The following is a 20570-nucleotide window of genomic DNA, read 5'->3' as shown; positions in this document are numbered from 1 at the left end:
GTCTCACTGTAACTAATCCCACATACTGCCATTTTAACCCCCCCCCCCACAAAAGAACGGACTACCAGAGGGATCAATCCTGGCACCTCTACTATTTAATGTTTAAACCAATGACCAACCAGCCTTTCCTACCACACGCAGGTTTATCTATGCAGACGACCTATACATAGCAACACAAACTAACTCCTTCCAAGTTGAAGTACGACTTACAGCAGTCTTCGAAGCAATGAACCAGTATTATGAAATATGATCTCTGAACCCAAATCCATCAAAAACTCAAGTGTGTGCATTCCACCTGAGGAATCAAGAAGCAGCTCGGAAACTCAAGATCTTCTGGTGTGGGAAGGAGCTCAAACACCACCCGACTCCAATTTACCTGGTGTGACACTGGATAGGATGCTCACATTTGCCACCCACATCCAAAAACTCTGAGGGAAAGTTGGCTCTCGCAATTCTCTCTTGAAAAAATTAGCAGGCACGAAATGGGGAGCTAATAATGCTCACACACTTAGATTAACTGCCCTAGCACTCTGCTATGCAGCTACAGAATACCGTGCACCTGTGTGGGGCAGATCAGCCCATGTGAAGAAAATAGAACTGTTGCTTAACGAAGCCTGCCGAATAATCACGGGCACACTGCACCCCACACCCACTAACATTATTTACAGACTTGCAGGCATTGCTCCCCCAGAGATCCAACAACACACTACAACAAAAATTGAAAGAGGTAAACAGAACTCGGATCCACAGCACCCACTACACCATCATGTGCCAGTTTCCAACCACCTAAAATTGAGGAAAAGCTTAGTTACAGTGGAGGAACTACCGCATGGAACATCCCCCCAAACATACAGGATTGACCTCTGGCAACAAACAGAAGCCAGAACCCCACCGAACAATACAGTGCAAGACCCCACAGAAATGTTGCCAGACAGGGCACTGCTTAACAGACGGAAGTGGTGCACTCTCAACAGAGCGAGAGTGGGATTTAATAGGATGGGAGACAATATGGTGAAGTGGGGTTTAATGACCAGCGAATCCTGCGAGTGTGGCGAAAGGGTGCAGAACATTAAACATGTTCTGCACAACTGCCCACTGTCACCTGGTTTAGCTGACTGACCTGCTCAACCAAACAACACTAGAGTGGCAAACACGAGGAAATCTGCAAATGCTGGAAATTCAAGCAACACACACAAAATGTTGCTGGAATGCAGCAGGCCAGGCAGCATCTATAGGAAGACGTACAGTCGACGTTTCGGGCCAAAACCCTTCGTCAGGACAGAAGTGGCTGGCTGGCTGCTGTGACAAGCTATGATGATGACCCTCCCCCCCCATGCTATAAACTTGATCCCACCTTTTTGATCCATAATCCTTCCAATCCTTATTACCAAGTCTCTCCCCATTTAGGCAGGGTACTCCAGATTAGATGCTTGTATGCAAAATAAATTCTCCTTTTAATTTTGAATAAATTGCATCTTTCATAAATTCAGGATGCTCCAAAGTAGGCTGTGGCATACGTAGCATATGGCACCTTTCTAACAGGTCAAGCAAAACCAATCTGCACACAGAGCAGAATAAAGTTAACAACATAACTTGTTCTTATAAAGTTGGTCAAAGGATTAATATGGATTTCCCCTACCTTTCTCTTGAAAGCAGTTCTGTGGGATATTTTAACCCATCAGAGAGGACAAATGTAGTTTTGTTTTCAAGCTGAAGACCCTGCGACCATCCACTAATCAGCATGCTTTAGGCACTCAGAGCACATTTTTCTGGTACAGAACCAATTTACACTCAGTTCCCATCAATCACATCAAATATACGGTTAACTCCTTTCACCAAATGTTAAAAGCATACATAAAACACAAAGCTTAGAGAATCTAATCAGTTATCTTTAGATTGACAGTGTAAAGCAAAACTACCTGAAAACAATATACTTTTTCCTAACATTTAATTGATTATTCATTTTACTTAGAGATACAGCACGGAACAAGCCCTTTCCGCCCAACGAGCCATACCACCCAGCAACCTAACTAATTAACACTAGCCTAATCACAGAACAATTTAAAATGACCAAGTAACCTATTAACCAGTATGCCTTTAGGCTGTGGAAGCAGCCACAGAAAACTCATATGGTTCACAGGGATAGCATACAACTCCTTACACATGGCGTCAGAATTGAACTCCAAACTCCAGAACGCCCCAACCAGTACTAACTGCTATACTATGGATCAAAGCTGCAATACTGATAGAGAAGAGGAACATACTAGTGAATATACAAAAACCATCCACTGGTTGGAGATGAGAACATTGGCACCTGTTCTGGCACTTCTGCATCAGTGCATTTCCTAAAAAATTAACAATGAAGCGCAGGTTGGTTCACTACTTACACAAATAATTATTACTAATCAAAGTTTACACTGACCCTTGATTAGTCAGTAATTAATACTTTGACATCATCAGCAAACATGACACAAGACTGAGGGCACAGAGATCCTATCAACAAACCTCTTCAACAAGATGCTTGAGAACACTGTTCCAAAAATCACATTCATTCTGCATGCAAGGTCTTCTAGTCCACCATTATCATGTCTTTTTTTTAAAACAGTAATAAAATTACTCCTAGTCTGCAGCCTTCCTAATAATCCAGTGATTTCCTTTACAAAAAATACCAAATAATCTTTTACAAGATGCTACAAAACATATCACCATCTTTACAAGCATGAATTTCAGATTAGAACAATTCTGTGCATGAAAAAAAAATCTCAACTCGATTCTGCTTTGTTAATTTGAAAGGTTCCATAAATTGCCAGTTTTGACTTGCTGTGAAACAGATACCGTCACTGATAACTGCGTCTTGATGCAGAAACAGATCATTGGAAGCACTGGCTAGATTTTTATTGCCTAAATTATAATCAATTCAAGGAGAATTGTCACAAAAAAATTAATTAAAGCAATGGGGATATTTTATAATTGGATTCTTAGTTAGGCCTGACAACTTGATGTGGTACGTTTTCTACAAACAATCTACTGTTGTCCAGGTCAAGCTGTTTATGAAACACCTTCACACTTTTGCATTAAAAAACGACCTAGATTAAAATGTTGGACTTTACTGAAAATGTGCTCCACTGAATTTGGGTGAACTTAACTCTTCTGCTTCAAGAGCTCAATCTGATCTGCTAGGTGGAACTTATCAGAATTGTTTATGACACCACGATGCAAAAATGTAAAATACATGCAGGTCCTCGCCAATCTTATTTCATATATATATATCTATCTCATTTATCTACAAAACATCCAAACTTTTCAATATTTAAAGTGAAGTTGATAGGTTCTTTATTAGTAAAAATATCAAAGAATACAGAGAGAAGGCAGGAAAATGGAGAAGAGCGGGATGATAAATCACAATTATTGAATGGCAGAGCAGACTTGATGGGCCAAATGGTCTAATTCTACTCCTGTGTCTTCTAGTCTTAATAAGAAAATACACCTGATCATTGGGCCTGAAGCCATCTGATCTGCTGTAACAGAACTGGACATACTTGCTGCTTTCCCGTTTACCACCTTGCCTCTCACAACTTACATTCCACGTCAAACTTTCTCTATCCTTCACAGCCAATTCTCCACTCACTGGTTCAGTATCTCCATTGATGGCTGCTCTCAGTACTAGAAGATTTTGTTCTGTTTATACTGTTGCGCGCATCTCCATTTCTAAAATGAACATACAAATTCCATCTCCAGCTAACAAGTTCCTGAGTCTTGGTCATCTTTCGAGTAGTCTCTAATGCCCAAAAATCCCAGACTGACTGGAGCAATCTTCCTTGTCAATAAAAGCTCATCTCTCCTTGCTAGTTCCAGTCATTATCAGCCCAGCTATTCCCAGGCCAGAAAAAGAATTTTCTCTGACCCACTTAAATATATTACTTTCATAGCAAGGCATTACATTGTAAAACCAGGTTGTGCAACAACTTACAAGCCAATAACTATGCCCCACCCCCTCCCATAACAAGATATCAAATAACAAAGAATGGTTTCGCACTGCCCACTCGGAACAGTCATTGCTACAGTAATCTCATGGCATCATACGCAAGATACACAGGCATACAAACAGGATATCAGTTCACAAAGGCATTTACACTCTACTGAAGCCACCTCTCATTGCTCTCCTCCCATTAATGAATCAGTGTTACCCTCTTTTCAATGTGCTTGTTGAACCTCCCATATCAATTAATCTATATTATTAGCTCCGACCAGAAATTTTGGTAATAAGTTCCACATTCTGCATACTTTGGGTAAAGAGCTTCTTTACAATGTATTTTTTTTATTTATTGATCATCTTATAAATAATCAATATATATAAAAAATTGATGACCTCTTACTAAGCACTTTCCAACAGTGAAACCATTCAATCCAAATCCAATCTCATTACCTACAAGGACCTCAGCTGCTTTTCCAAGAGAAAAAGACCCAGTTTGTTCATCTCTTAAATTCACTTCTATGTCCTATCTAACCAGTGGTGCAACCTTTAATGGCTGGCTAATTTGAAAACTATACCGATCGTTCATTGTTAGGCTACTCCAAAATATTCTTTGCTTCATTAGGCATCCCACTATTATCTCTATCTACCAAGTTAAAACCGAGTGTTACATAATTCCATGGACATAGTCTATTGCCCTTTAAGTACTCAAGTTGCTTCTTATATCCTATTCATTCTCTGACACACTATTTTCTAACAAATTCTTTTCTACCTATTCTCTAGATGTAGATTTATTGAATGTCATCTTCTTGGAGTTGGCTTTGCTTTAAGTATCCCTTTTTCATATTTTAAATGTATATATTTCATTATGGTTGGCAGAGTAGAGGTATGTCTCTACCAAAGGACATGCAAGGCACTCTTTCCCACCACTAGCCTGCAGGTCACCCCTGGGCAAGATGTAGCACCTGCTTAGCCGCTCCCCCCCCACCCAACCCGGTCAGAGTCACGTGAAGCCATGGTAGCAGGTGGCAGATGGTCGTATGAGCAGCTGATGCACATCTCAAGTCCTGCTTATGCAACCACTGACGCCAGACAAACAATCTCTGAAGAGTATTGACAATGGCTTTGTGGTGTCAAAATGGTTGTTGTGATGCCTCCAGTGCGGTAGTGTAGTGGGTAGTGCTTGTCACTCTTACTTACAGCTTCCACTGCGGGCTAGCAGTCTGGCGAAATGGAGGACTGAATGTGCAAATCTCTCTCTGTCAGCACATAGCCTCTCCAATAGCTAGCCTCATTTAGTGCCTCCTTGCTGGCGACACAGAAACTGAACCCCTTTTGGACTCAGGCTGGACTACAGGGAAGGAGGTCTGGCCGTTGCACAAGTAACACACAGGCCCACCAGTGTATGGACACACCCTGGTGCTCGTGAACCAGATCCCCAGCTATGGCTAAGTAGCCCCACTACCTTGTGGGCAGCCTCGGGAGAGGCGAAGGCTACGGGAGTAAACCCAGAAAGCAAATCCGCAGTGGAGCCCCTAAATCAGCTAGACGTCATTGAACATCCTTCCAGCAGCTCCTGCAGCCAAGCTGGTGCCAAACGTATTGCTTCATAAGCTTTACTTTGGATTACACTGGTGGGGCCGAGAGGGGGAGCGTGACAACTGGGCATCTCAGGATCTCCATACCTTCCACCCAGGTTTGTGATGATGATGATCATCACCCATTGTCTATTGAGACAGATGGATGCCAACTAAACCGTCTTGTAAAGACACTGCACAGAAGGAGGCAATGGCAAACCACTTCTGTAGAAAAGTTTACCAAGAACAATCATGGTCACGGAAAGACCACGATTGCCCATGTCATACGACACAAAACATAATGAACAAATATTTCATTATTCACTACCCCACTCGATGCTACAACCACCTGCTTGATTTTGTCCGATAAATAGATGGCAAAGAAATTTAATATTTTTCCATCTGCCTATCAATACCTGTGACATTGTACCATCAAATTCCAGCCATTTTGTTTGGATGTATTTGTAAAATATTTCACTATTTTGGCTTTAAGTTCCTTGATAATTTAATTTCATAGTTCCCCTTTCCTAATAATTTCCCTGATTTCACTCCTCACCTTCACTAAACGTACATTTGTTGCTCTCAAATAATTTCCATGTTGTCTTTATCCTTGCCCTTAACCTTACATCTTTCTTCATCCACAAAATCTGAATGTTTACTTCCTTTCCTTTCAGTGGAATACATTTTTCCTGCATGTTGCCCTTCACTATTTTAAATGTTTCTCCATATCCCAATTAGCTAATATTTTTACCTATTTTTATCCCAGCCTTGATTCTTCTATAAACATTTCTCACTAATTTTTGAGACCTCCCAATGCAACATGGCTTATGAAGCATTTTTTGGATTAAAGTCACTATATGAAATGTTATATTGACACTCCAATTCATATTTCAGCTAAACTGGCCCACACCAATCAAGATGGCTTATCTGCCTCTGTTTGGCCCTGTTTCCCAAATGTTTCCAATCAATATACCTGTCCATTTGTCTTTTACTGCTTAAATCTACTTCCTCCAGCACCTCATTCCTAATACATGCCATCCTCTATATGGGGGGGGGGGGGGGGGGCAGGAAAGGTTCCCATGAATCTTTCCCCTTTCACCATAAACCTATGCCCTTGTGTTCTTGGTTCTCCAAACAATATGTGCATTCACCTATTTACACCCCTCATGATTATATACCTCCATAAGGTCATCTCTCAGTCATCTGTGTATTCAACAGATACACTAATCTCTGGCTAAAGAAATTCCTCATCTCTGTTCTAAACCCCTCTATTCTGAGGCTGTGCCTGCTGGTCCTAGACTCCCCCAATATTGGAACATCCTCTCCACATCCATGCTATCCAGGCCTTCAATAAAATCTCCCCCCCCCCCCCATTCATCTAAACTCCAGTGAGTACAGGCCCAGAGCTATCAAGCACTCCATATATGGTAACTCTGATGAAAATTTTAACACAGACCATAGCTTTGGCAACAGGTAGGCAACACACCCACTGGCAGTCTTGGCATTGTTTAAGACCATGTTAATTACTGTCAATTAGGACTGTACAACATCACTGCAAGTGGAGCCAATCCCTCGCACAGCATCAGAGGATTTTGCATATTCTCCCTGTGATAGCGTGTTTCCTCGCAAATCTCAAATGCTTGCTGGTTGGAAGGTTAATTAGCCACTGTAAGTTGCCCAAGTGTGAGAGGGAGTAGAATCTGGAGGCAGTGAATGAAAACATGGAAGATTAAAGTGATATGTTAATGGACAGTTAATGTTTAACACAGATTTGTTAGTCTGAAGGGCCTTTTTCCAAACTGCCTCGCCCCTGCACCACGAATGCACTATTTCCCATATTCTCAAATGGCTCATCCTGACCCTACTGAGCAATCCCATCACCCCACTAACTCTCCTGTTATTTTGTCTCTCTAATATACCCATCATCTGACCTCCTCTCTCACCCACCTACACCATGGGGGATTTATTTTAACCCAACAACTTTCCTTTCTGGTGTGGGAGAAAAAAAAGAAAATCGAAGCATCCAGGGGAAATGCACACACTTAAAGGGAGACCGTTCAAACTCCGCCCATGCAACATTTAAGTCGTAATTACCTGATACACCAACGTGCCACCCTCTCGGGGAGCTTTCCGATATGCCAACGTGCCACCCTCTTGGGGAGCTTTCCATTATGCCAATGTGCCACTCTCTCAGGGAGCTTTCCGATACACCAACATGCCACTCTCTCCAGGAGCCTTCCAATACACCAACATGCCACCCTCTCAGGGAGCCTGCCAATATGCCAATGTGCAACCCTCTCGGGGAGCTTTCCAATATGCCAATGTGCCACCCTCTCAGAGAGCTTTCCAATACGCCAACGTGCCACCCTCTCAGGGAGCCTTCCGATATACCAATGTGCCACCCTCTCGGGGAGCTTTCCATTATGCCAATGTGCCACCCTCTCGGGGAGCTTTCCATTATGCCAATGTGCCACCCTCTCGGGGAGCCTTCCGATACACCAACATGCCACTCTCTCCAGGAGCCTTCCAATATGCCAATGTGCCACCCTCTTGGGGAGCCTTCCAATATGCCAATGTGCCACCCTCTCGGGGAGCTTTCCAATATGCCAATGTGCCACCCTCTCAGGGAGCTTTCCAATACGCCAACGTGCCACCCTCTCAGGGAGCCTTCCGATATACCAATGTGCCACCCTCTCGGGGAGCCTTCCGATACACCAACATGCCACTCTCTCCAGGAGCCTTCCAATACACCAACATGCCACCCTCTCGGGGAGCTTTCCAATATGCCAATGTGCCACCCTCTCGGGGAGTTTCCCAATATACCAACATGCCACTCTCTCGTGGAGCTTTCAAAGCCACTGGCACAGTGACAATTCATTCTCAAGTTATTGATCCAGTGTTGAAGAATGAAAAATACATTGGAACCACTTCAATTGTTCTGTGCCCCTCTGGAACTTATTTCAACTACCCTACATACTAACCTTCACCTCCTGGCTAGCAGTCTCCATTGTTCATTTTCAGCTTCTCAGAATAAGAATCAGATTTATTATCACTGACATACACTTTAAGATTTGTTGTTTTATGGCAGCAGTATAGTGCAACATATAAAACACACTATAAATTACAATACATATAAAAGTAATTAAACAAGCAGTGTAAAAATAGTGAGGTAGTGATAATGGATTCATTAGCCATTCAGAAATCTGATGGCAGAGAGAAACAAGCTGTTCCTAAATTGCTGAGTATGTGTCGTCAGGCTTCTGTACTTCCTCTCTGATGATAATAGTGAGAAGGGGGCATGCCCCGAATGGTGGGTCCTTAATGATGGATGCTGCCTGTCCTGGACAGGAGAGCAGCCCCCCCCCCCCCCCCTTACTGTACATTCACCCTCCAGTACAGCAGTATTCACTGTCCTCACTGTCTGGGTTTACCAGCATCTCCCACTCACCATACCAGACTCCCAGATTTGGGCCAGTTCACTTCATTCCCAAATTGACACAACAGCACCATGTCAACCTTGGTCTCCCCCACCTAACTCCTTTCACATCACTCCTGATATCCTACTCCTCCCAGATCTCCAATCCATGTTTAATGTAATCCCCCAGATGTTCACTCTCGTCTGACAGCTTACATTTCCATGGCTCCCAGTTCCCTAAACCCTCATCAGCCTCAAACTACCGGCTATCTCAACTCAGATTCCCAATCTCCTTCCTCTAATAGTTAACTCTTCCACTAGTATCCACTCCAATCTACCTCCCTCACTTATTTCCACTCTTCCACCAGCCTCTAACCCCTTTTCACTTTTCCCCTTAATCCACAGAGAATCTCTATTCCTTTATCCCCAATGATCGTTTTCTCCCCATTCTACAATTATCTCTTCACCCTCGTCAGCCCCCATCTTTCACTACTTCCTTCAATTCCTTTCACCACCTTCTTCCCCTATGACCCACCGTCCACCTTCCGATTCCTTCTCACTTCACTTTCCTCTCCACACTTTATCCACCTCTCTTTAACCAGCTTCTTCCGATTCTTCTTCCCTCCTTCACTCTCTGCACTCCCCCCCCCCCCCCCCCCCGGTCACTGTCCCTTCAACCCCTTCCCGGTCCATTCCCTGCACTCCCCTCAGTCTCTGGACCTTCACCCTTCCCCGTCCACCCCCTTCTCTCCAGTCCTCGATTCCCTCCCTCACCTGCTCTCTGTGTCCGATGGCTGGTTCCCTCTCCCGTCTGTGACCCAAACTCCTCTCTTCCCGCTCCTTTCGCCCTTACCTGGCACCGCTGTTCCCACCCCGGCTGATCTCTGGTTCCCGATCTCTGACCACAACCCCCAAGTACCTGGGCCGTGAGCGGCACAGCGACTCCAGCTGTTGCGAGTACTCGGCCTGGCTGCGGGGTATCGGGCTGAACCCCAGCGCCCGCTGCCTCACCTCGACTGGGAAAGCGGAAACCAGCCCCTGACTCACGGGAACTGTAGTTCCAAGTCGCCGCACCTGCGCAAAAGGAAAAGGACACTGAACTACAACCCCCAAGATGCTCACAACTCCACATTTTCTCCGCCTCTGTATTCCTCCGCCCATGCGGAAGTTGTGACCAGGTGCAGGAGGATTACTGAAGAAGTACATGGGCCTGAAATCAATCTTTTGTTCAACAGAAATAATTTAAAGAATAAACTGTTAAGGGAGGCATTAAAACTCTGAACGTCAAAAACATGAAATTTGCAATTGCGTGGGATTGTCAAGTCCTTGTAGATCTTCAAGTTAAGGTATATTTGTTTCTAAGATTGTTTTCAAGTTAATGTACTGTCCTAATACAAAAAATACTGCCCCTCTCTGATTGTCTTTGATGTTGAGCCAACTCAAACCAGTACAAGTTTTCAGAGTAGGATACTTCCACAATGCTGTTGGGTAAAACATTCTAGGATTCAGAGCAGCAACGATGAATGTAATGGGTTTCCAAGTCAATTTCATGTGCAGTTTGCATGGAAACCTGTAGATGTTCATGTGGTACCTGCTGCCCACTTCCTTCTTGGTGGAAGATTAGATTGTGAGGACACTCAGTCCTCGTTTATTGTCATTTAGTAATGCATGCATTAAGAAATGATACAATGTTCCTCCAGTATGATATCACAAAAGCACAAGACAGACCAAGACTAACTTAGAAAAACCACATAATTATAACATATAGTTACAACAGTGCAAAGCAATGCCGTAATTTGATAAGGGCAGACCATGGACACTGTAAAAGAAAGTCTCAAAGTCCTCGATAGCCTATCATCTCACGTAGACGGTAGAAGGAAGAAAAACTCTTCCTGCCATGAACCTCCAGCGCTGCAAAGCTTCCCAATGCAGCCTCTGGAAGCATCCGACCACAGCCAACTCTGTGTCCGTCCGAGAAACTTTGAGCATATAAACTGGACACATAACAGAGGTGCACACTGAAGCCTTTGTGCATCAGTGTGGAGAGAATCAATAGAGAGATTGATGGGGTACTGACTTCACCTCAAAATTTCTTGCTGAACTGCAGCCAATTTAGAGGACAAATAGAAACTATTCAGTCTGTAGTGCCTGCACTCCAGAATTGGTGTCACCCCAAACTCAGTAAGCAAGATGCAACATACAAATAAAGTATTTGTTTGCACATGTATAAAGTATTAACTCCAGATCCAGGTCACCGAAGTATAAGGGAGATAGGGCCCTGCAATCAGTGTCCAGAAGTCATTCGTCAAAGTCAAGTCATTATCAAAGTATGTATACGTTACCATATACAACAATGAGATTCATTTTCTTGCAGGCATTTACAGGAAGATAAAGAAGTACAATGAAATTTATGAATATATATATTTGTAAACAAAGACTGACAAACAGCCAATGTGCAGAAGAAAATGAACTCTGCAAATAAAAGTAAGTAAATAAATCATACTGAGAATATGAGTAGTAGGACCCTTGGAAATGAATTTGTATGTTGTGGAATCAGTTCACTGCTGAGTTAAGTGAAGTTATTCATGTTGGTTCAAGAACCAGAGGGACCCAAGGCTCCAGTGCCTCTTTCCTTATGGCAGCAATGATAAGAGCACATGGCTTGGATGGTGGGGGTCTTTGATGACGTTTGCTGCTTTCCTGAACAGAGGTCCATGTAGATGTACTCAATGGCGGGGAGGGTTTTGCCTGTGATGGATTGGGATGTATCCACTGCTTTCTGTAGGTTTTTCTATTCCTGGGCATGAAATTGGATCTTACATCTAAAATAAATAGGTATAAATAGCAAGGAGGCATGTTCCTATTTTTTATTTATTGGGTGTGTACATCATTGACAATGTTAGAATTTAAATCCTTCCTTAATTGTCCCTGAGAAGGTTGTCATGAACTGTTATAATCTTGTGTTGAAGGTGGTCCCAGAACACTGTTAGAATAACCAAACATGAAAAAAGAAATTGCAGAAAGCAAAAGAAAAGCTACTGGAGATAGAGTTTCATGCAGTATCTGTGAAGACAAAGAATGAGGCAGCATTTTGGGTTGAGATTGGACATCAGAACTAGGAATGTAAACTGTAAAAGGGAGTGATGGGAAGGAGTGAGGCAGGAGCTGGTGAAAGATAAATGGATCTAGAAGTGACATGGAAAGGAAGTTGGAGACTGTGGTGTTTCTATGCACTTGCCCTTGCTCCCTTAAGTGTGGATGTCATGGGTTTAGGAAATGCTGTCAAGGAAGCTTGAGTGTGAAATATCAGAGCATGGGATCGAGCATTAAACGGTTGAAGAAGAGAATGCTTAGAGTGTTGAATGAGGTACTAATTAAACTAGAATGTTGTTGAGACTGGTGCAGACAATTAAAGGTTACTACATCACTGTCCTGACCAGTACACAATAGATGTTGGAAATATTTGGGTAATCAATGAGTCACCACCAAATACCAATTCTCTGATCTGCTCTTGTTTTTAAACAACAGGTATCACAGATTAGTACCAATCCCGCAAATATAACCACAATGGCTACCTTTATTGTTCCAAAAACATCCAACAGCACTTCATAGGAGTTTTATGGAATCAAAAACTGAGACTAAGCCGAAAGAATATGTTTTAGTTCAGACAATCTAAATCTTAGTCATAGAGGTAGGTTTCAAGGATAGTCCAAAAGGAGGGAAGAGGAAGAGACACAGAGAGATCTAGGAAGGAATTCCAAGGCTTAGACCTTTGCTTAGCCACCACCACCACCAGGGACTGAACAACTGGTAAATGTCTTGTGGTCAGAAATGGAGGGGTGCAGATATGTTGGTGGGGAGTGTAGATAGACTTGAAAGTGGTGAGAAGGATTGCAAAGACTGTGATGAGAATTTATTCTGGTATTTTTAAATTTAATTTATTTTATTTAGAGATACATCACAGAACAGTCCCTTATGGCCCAAAGAGCCACACCGCCCAGCAACACACCTAATCATAGGACAATTTACAACAATCAATTAACCTAGCAACCAGCTTGTCTTTGCACTGTGGGAAGAAACTAGAGAACCCAGGGTAAAATCACACACTGACAGAAAGGACATACAAACTTCTAACAGAGAACCCTGGCATTGAACTCCAACACCCTGCACCGTAATGGCGTAATGCTAACCACCACACTACCGTAGCGCCTTGAAGTGGAACACTATGTACTTCTGCAAGCACTGGGTACAATGGATCAAATATTTGGTTGGTAGCTGAGGGAATATTTTGAGGGAGGTTGAACACAAAGCTTAATCATCTGGTCAGATGATCAGATACGAGGTCCAAACAACTCACCAAACAGGATATTGAGATTGTGGGCAGCCTGCTTCAGTTTCCAAGAGATGCCAGGGAGGTTGTCACAGTGTTCAAAGTTCTGATCGTCTGATACACATTGAAGTAAATCAGTAGTCAGAGGAGCATTCGAGAGAGCTATATCTGAGGATTCCAGGTGTCAAAAATGATGACTATGTGGAAACGAATGCCATGTTGGCTGAGAAGCAGCACATGGAAATAAAAGATGGATTCATCCTTGGAAATCATCTGTGATGACTGTTAACATTTCTGGTCAGTGGGGACCTCCAGGTTATTGTTGGCTGGAGGGCTCAGTGAATTGAGGGAACTGTGCCTCACTGGACTGTGCTGTGTTTTAGCTGGTGGAGCCGTTGACGCACAGTTCCAGCAATCAAATTCCAATCCTGGCCTCCTACGCTGTCTGCCAGATGTTTGCACATCCTCTCAGGGTAGGTTTTCAGATGTTCAGATTTTCTTCCACGTCTTACGTCCCAGGATCACAGGGTCATCGGCTACTGTAAATTGCTATTACAGTGTAGATCGGTAATAGAGTGTGTGTGTGTGTGTGTGTGTGTGTGTGTGTGTGTGTGTGTGTGTGTGTGTGTGTGTGTGTGTGTGTGTGTGTGTGTGTGTGTGTGTGTGTGTGTGTGTGTGTGCGCGCACGCGCGCGCGTGCACATGCATGCATTGGAACTAGGGACTGAATGGGAGTTTTGAAGAATGTGGGGAATCAACAGGGACCCCAAAGATCCAGGATATGCTCTCTTCTCACTGTTGCCATCAGAAAGGAGGTACAGGAGCAAAACGACCATAAGGCCATAAGATATAGGAGCAGAATTAGGCCATTTGACCCATCGGGTTTGCTCCATCATTTCACCATGGCTGATCCAATTTTCCTCTCAGCTCCAATCTTCTGCCTTCTTCCCATATCTCTCCATGCCCTGACCTGTAAAGAATCTGTCAACCTCTGCCTTAAATATGCACAAATATTTGGCCTCCACATCTGCCTGTGGCACAGAATACCATAGATTCACCACACTCTGGCTAAGAAATTCCTCTTCATCTCCGTTCTAAAAGGACACCCCTCTATTCTGAGGCTGTGTCCTCTGGTCTTAGACTCTCCCACCGTAGGAAACATCCTCTCTACATCCACTTTTTCAAGGCCTTTCACCATTCAATAGGTTTCAATGAGGTCACCCCTCATTTTTCTAAATTCTAGTGAATACAGGCCCAGAGCCATCAAACACTCTCCATAAGACAAGAAATTCAATCCTGAAATAATTTTTGTGAGCCTCCTCTTCAGTTTCAGCACATCCTTTCTGAGATAAGGGGCCCAAAATTGTTCACAATACTTCAAGAGTGTCCTCTCCAGTACTTCATAAAGTCTCAACATTACATCCTTGTGTTTATATTCTCATCCTCTTGAAATAAATGTGAACATTGCATTTGTCTTCCTCACCACGGACTCAAACTGCAAATTAACCTTCAGAGGATCCTGCCCAAGGATGTCCAAGTCCTTTTGCATCTTAGTTTTTTGTATTTACTCTCCACATAGAAAACAATCAACCCTTTCATTTCTTCTACCAAAGTGCATGACCGTACACTTCTAGACACTGTATTCCATCTGTCATTTCTTTGCCCATTCTCCTAATCTTTCTAGGTCCTTCTGTAGCCTTTCTACTTCCTGAAAACTACCTGTCCCTGCACCTATCTTTATATCAAATCATTGACATATAACATGAAAAGAATCAGTCCCAACCCAGACCCCTGTGGAACACTAGTCTCCAGCAACCAGTCAGAAAAGTGTCCCATTATTCCACCCTTTGCCTCCTGCCATTCAGCCACTGCTTTATCCATGCTAGATACTTTCCTGTAATACTATGGTCTTGTAGCTTGTTAAGCAGCCTCATGTGTGCCACCTTGTCAAAGGCCTTGTGAATATCTAACTATACAACATCAAACTATTCTCCTTTGTCTATCCTGCTTTTTATTTCTTCAAAGAATTCTAACAGATTTTTCAGGCTAGATTTTCCTTTGAGGAAGCCATGCTGGGGCCTCTTTTATCATGCACCTCCAAGTACCCTGTGACCTCATCCTTTATACTCAACTCCAACACATTCACACTGAGGTCTGACTAACTGGCCTGTAGTTTCCTTTCTTCTGCTTCTCTCCCTTCTTGAAGAGTGGAGTGACATTTGCAATTTTCTAGTCTTTCAGAACCATTCCAGAATCTAATGATTCTTGAAAGATCATTGCTAATGCCTCCACAATTTCTTCACCCACCTCTTTCAGAACTCTAAGGTGTACACTATCTGGTCCAGGTGACTTATCTACCTTCAGACCTTTCAACATCCCAAGAACATTCACTCTAGTAATGGTAGCTTGACACACTTCATGACTTGATTTCATTTTTTACCAACAGGGCATTGCCCCCCCCCCCCTTCTGCTTTCCCGCCTATCCTTTTGATACAATGTGTATCTTTGGACATTAAGCTCCCAGCTATAATCTTCTTTCAACCATGATTCAGTGATACCTACAACATCGTACCTGCCAATCTGCAACTATCCTACAAGTTCATCTACCTTGTTCTGTATACTGTGCACATTCAAATAAAACACCTTCAGACTTGTATTCACCTTTTTATGATTCTGTCTGCCTTTTACTTTTCAACTTATCCTGTTGACTGCAATTTTGCCTTATCAACAGCCTCTCCTTTCTGCACATTGCCTCTGTTTTTAAACCAGCTACCTCATCTTCATCTGCCTTTCCTATGACACTTCTTGCAATGAAATATATGCAGCTCTGGACACTAGTCACACCACACTCAACCTTTTGGTTCCTAACTTTTCCTGAGGTCTTACCAACATCTGCCTCTACAATAACTCTTTTACATTCCATTTGTCAATTTTTTCTCACACGAGTTCAGATGCGCCATACAACTCTTGTACCCCCATTCAATTCTTGTAAAAATATGTTAATATAGACATATTTAGCATTTTTACATGATATGTTGATTTAATATTAAAAACAAGATAAACATTACTTACCTTAATGAGACTTTTAACAAATATATATTGTCTTCTTTTGATTTCTTCCTTTTTCTTATTCACTTATTCTTTCCATAACTCAGACCCAAGCACTAGCTTCAGTTTTCCTTCTACTTCAGTCTGATGTTGTGTTTTACAGAGTCTATTAAGATCTTCTATTATGTGAGAAAGTGTTTTCACAAACAATGCACAACAGTTTTCCTGACTGACCCCCTATAAATAAGAACTCATTTTCCCACTGTTCATTGAATTCACGCTTGCTATCACTTTCTGCTTTTCTTTTGCTTATTTTCTTTTGCACTGTGGTGGGTAACTGAATGTAAAAACAAGGTTTAATTTTTGAAAAAGTACAAAACTGCAGATGTTCACAAAGGGCGAACAGAGCACAACTCCGTAGCGCACGAGTGTCATTTGTAAACTGGCAAAAACCTGCAACTCACTGCTGGTGCAGACGCCTGGCGCCTCAGGATCAAACGAGTATTAAACAGTTAGGTAATGACCTCAGAACAAAAGTCCTTCTTTCCTAGTTTGACTCATTGAACATTTTTTAAAATTGAAAATAGATTAATGTGAAAGAACATAACATTTGCCAAAAGATGTGCACGAATTACGAAAATGTGCATAATAAAATCGCTAAAAATAATTGCTAAGTTTTAGATTTATTCTCAGTAAAACCCATTTCTAGTTCTAAGCTACTTGAATTCCTGTTATAGATATTTTTTCTACCAATCGGTTTTTGGTTAATACTTTTTGCACGAGTAGGCTTACGTTTTTATTATTATCACTGAGGTGCAATGCACCACTTCTAATCATCCAATGTGCCTCTTTTGGCGCATGGCCATATGTTGGCCATCTCTGCTCTACAACATCTCCATTAACTATTTTGGCACCTGGGTTCCCATTTCCCTGCAAATTCTAGTTTAAACCCCACTGTGCAGCATTAGCAAACCTTCCCGCTTAGAGCATCAGGATTCAAACCACCAAGTTCAGAAACAGTTCCTACCTCTCAACCATCAGATTCTTGAACCAAAGGGGTAACTTCACTCAGCTTCACATGCCCCAACTTTGAAATGTTCGCACAACCAATGGATTCACTTTCAAGAACTTTTCATCTCATGTTCTGTATATTTACTGCCTGTTATTTATTATTATTATTTCTTTCTTTTTGTATTTTCACAGTTTGTTGTCTCTGTACTCTGGTTGAACGCCCAAGCTGGGCTGTCTTTCATTGATTCTGTTCTGGTTATTATTCTTAGATTTATTGAGTATGCTCACAAGGAAATGAATCTCAAGGTAGTATATGGTGACATGTATGTACTTTGACAATAAATTTTCTTTGAACTTTGAGAATAAATTGTCTAGGATTGGCTAAGTGTCAAAATGGGCATTTTTGCTGATGGGCACAGACTTGGTGGGCTGATAGATCTGTTTACCTTTTTCTCTGATCCTATGACATGTTGACAATGGTTGTTGTCTGCAACTTATATTAGTATGAATGTGCTTGCCAGTGAACAGGGAAGGCTTGAAGGTTATTCAGGTCTTGTTGCATACTTTGCCGTGAACTATTTGTGCAAATGGATATAATTGTTGTGTTATCATCTGCTGAGAACAATACCAGTAGATTGATGTTAATTGACGGCACAGATAAAAACTGTGTGGTGGAAAGTGTGCTGATTGGCTGCATTGCTACCTAATATTGGAACACCAATGTTTTTGACAGAAAATACTACAAATGGTAGTGGATTTGGCTGAGTACATCATAGGTAAAACCCTCCTAACCATTAAGCACATGTGCATGTAACATTGGTGTAGGAAAGCGTCATCCATCATCAAAGGTCCTTGCCACTTAGGCCATGCCTGTTTTCTCACTGCTGCCATCAGGTAGAAGGTACAAGTGCCTCAGAACCCACACCACCAGTTTCAAAAACAGTTACTACCCCTCACCATTAGGCTCTTGAACAAAAGGGGATAACTACACTCATTTAAGGACTCTTTTATTTTGTGTTCATTTTTTATTGCTGTTTATTTATTATTTACACTTGCGTAATTTGTTTCCCTTATCCACTCGTTCCCCCCCATCCTTTCCCACCGATCTCCCTCCTGGCACTTATCCTTGTAAGCGGAACAAGTGCTACACCTGCCCTTACACTTCCTCCCTCACCACCATTCAGGGCCCCAGACAGTCCTTCCAGGTGAGGCGACACTTCACCTGTGAGTTGCCTGGTGTGGTATACTGCGTCCGGTGCTCCCGGTGTGGCCTTTTATATATTGGTGAGACCCGACGCAAACTGGGAGACCGTTTCGCTGAACACGCTCGGTCCGCCAGAAAAAGCAGGATCTCCCAGTGACCACACATTTTAATTCCACGTCCCATTTCCATTCTGATATGTCTATCCATGGCCTCCTCTACTGTCAAAATGAATCCAAACTCAGGTTGGAGGAACAACACCTTATATACCGGCTGGGTAGCCTCCAACCTGATGGCATGAACATTGACTTCTCTAATTTCTGTTAATGCCCCTCCTCCCCTTCTTACCCCATCCCTGACATAGTTGTTTTTTTTTCTCTCTCTCTCCGCCCATCACTCTGCCTATTCTCCATCTCCCTCGGGTGCTTCCCTCACCCCCTTTCTTTCTCCCGAGGCCTCCAGTCCCATGATCCTTTCCCTTCTCCAGCTCTGTATCACTTTCGCCAATCACCTTTCCAGCTCTTAGCTTCATCCCACCCCCTCCGGTCTTCTCCTATCATTTTGCTTTTCCCCCTCCCCCGACTACTTTCAAATCTCTTACTATCTTTCCTTTCAGTTAGTCCTGACGAAGGGTCTCGGCCTGAAACGTTGACAGTGCTTCTCCTTATAGATGCTGCCTGGCATTTTGTGTGTGTTGCGTAATTTGTTTTCTATTTACAGATCCTGTTTACAGTTACTGTTCTATAGATTTGCTAAGTATGCCCACAGAAAAAGAATCTCCGGGTTGTATGTGGTGACATGTATGTACTCTGACAAATAAATTTTACTTTGAAATTTGAAATTTGAACTTTGAACTTTGAGACTGCAGATGCTGGAGTCTGGAGCAGATGGAGAGCAATCTGCTGAAAGATAAAAGCCTTTAATCGTACAACTATCAAGAGGGCTGGGTTCACAGAAGAATTTGCATCTACATAGCATTTTTGATAACATGCTGTGCCCATGGTTTTACAGGTAAGGAATTGACTTGAATTGAATTGACTTTATTATTGCTTACATCCTTCGAATACATGAGGAGTAAAAATCTTCAGGTTACATCTCTGTTCAAATGTGCAATGTGCAATTATAATAATTTATAATAAATATTATGTACAACAGGATAGACAATATAACATAGAAATACAGTTGCGTCAGCATGAATTAAGCAGTCTGATGGCCTGGTAGAAGAAGCTGTCCTGGAGCCTGTTGGTCCTGGCTTTTATGCTGTGGTACCGTTGCCCAGATGGTAGCAGCTGGAACAGTTCGTGGCTGGGGTGACTCGGGTCTCCGATGATCCTTCGGGCCCTTTTTACACACCTGTCTTTCTAAATGTCCTGAATAGTGGGAAGTTCACATCTACAGCTGCATTGGGTTGTCTGCACCAATCTCTGCAGAGTCCTGTGATTGAGGGAAGTACAGTTCCCATATCAGGCAGTGATGCAGCCAGTCAGGATGCTCTCAATCATGCCCCTATAGAAAGTTCTTAGAATCTGGGGGGCCATACCAAACTTCTTCAACCATCTGAGGTGAAAGAGGTGCTGTTGTGCCTTTTTCCACCACAGAGCCGGTACGTACAGACCACGTGAAATCTTCGGTGATGTTTATGCCGGGGAACATAAAGCTGTTCACTCTCTCAACCCCAGATCCATTGATGTCTATAGGGGGTTAGCCTGTTTCCATTCCTCCTGTAGTCCACAACCAGCTCCTTTGTTTTTGCAACGTTGAGGGAGAGGCTGTTTTCTCGACACCACTGTGTCAGGGTGATGAAGTTCTTTTGCAGTGTAATCACTTCACATATTCTAGTTACCAGTTTTTAATCTGATGAGGCAATTATTCCTCCACCATAATGGGATAGAGAGGAGAATGCTACTTAAACCACTATATTTCAAATATCCAAAAAATAATCCATTGTTTCTCCCATTTCAACACAGCATTCAACATGATGATATATGCACAGCACAGGAGAATATTATTTGGCCC

General features: G+C 42.6%; 1 protein-coding gene across 8 annotated transcripts in view; it reads right to left on the bottom strand.

Annotated features, from left to right (window-relative positions):
* The window catches only part of LOC140719621 (phosphatase and actin regulator 4-like), a 290097-nt gene that overhangs the window by 201712 nt on the left and 67815 nt on the right, over positions 1 to 20570 (bottom strand). For 2 of the 8 annotated variants that reach the window (XM_073034343.1, XM_073034348.1), the window contains exon 1: positions 9885 to 9999. The exons of 1 other annotated variant lie outside the window; for it this stretch is intronic. The gene's annotated coding sequence lies outside the window, so the exon portion shown is untranslated. Of the gene's footprint in view, positions 1 to 9818; positions 10013 to 20570 lie in introns of those variants that run through there. 5 more of the 8 variants (XM_073034342.1, XM_073034346.1, XM_073034349.1 and 2 more) reach the window with 5 other exon arrangements.

Source organism: Hemitrygon akajei, chromosome 32, assembly GCF_048418815.1.
Source record: "Hemitrygon akajei chromosome 32, sHemAka1.3, whole genome shotgun sequence".
Lineage (NCBI taxonomy): Eukaryota > Metazoa > Chordata > Chondrichthyes > Myliobatiformes > Dasyatidae > Hemitrygon > Hemitrygon akajei.
This window is presented reverse-complemented; position numbering and strand designations above follow the sequence as displayed.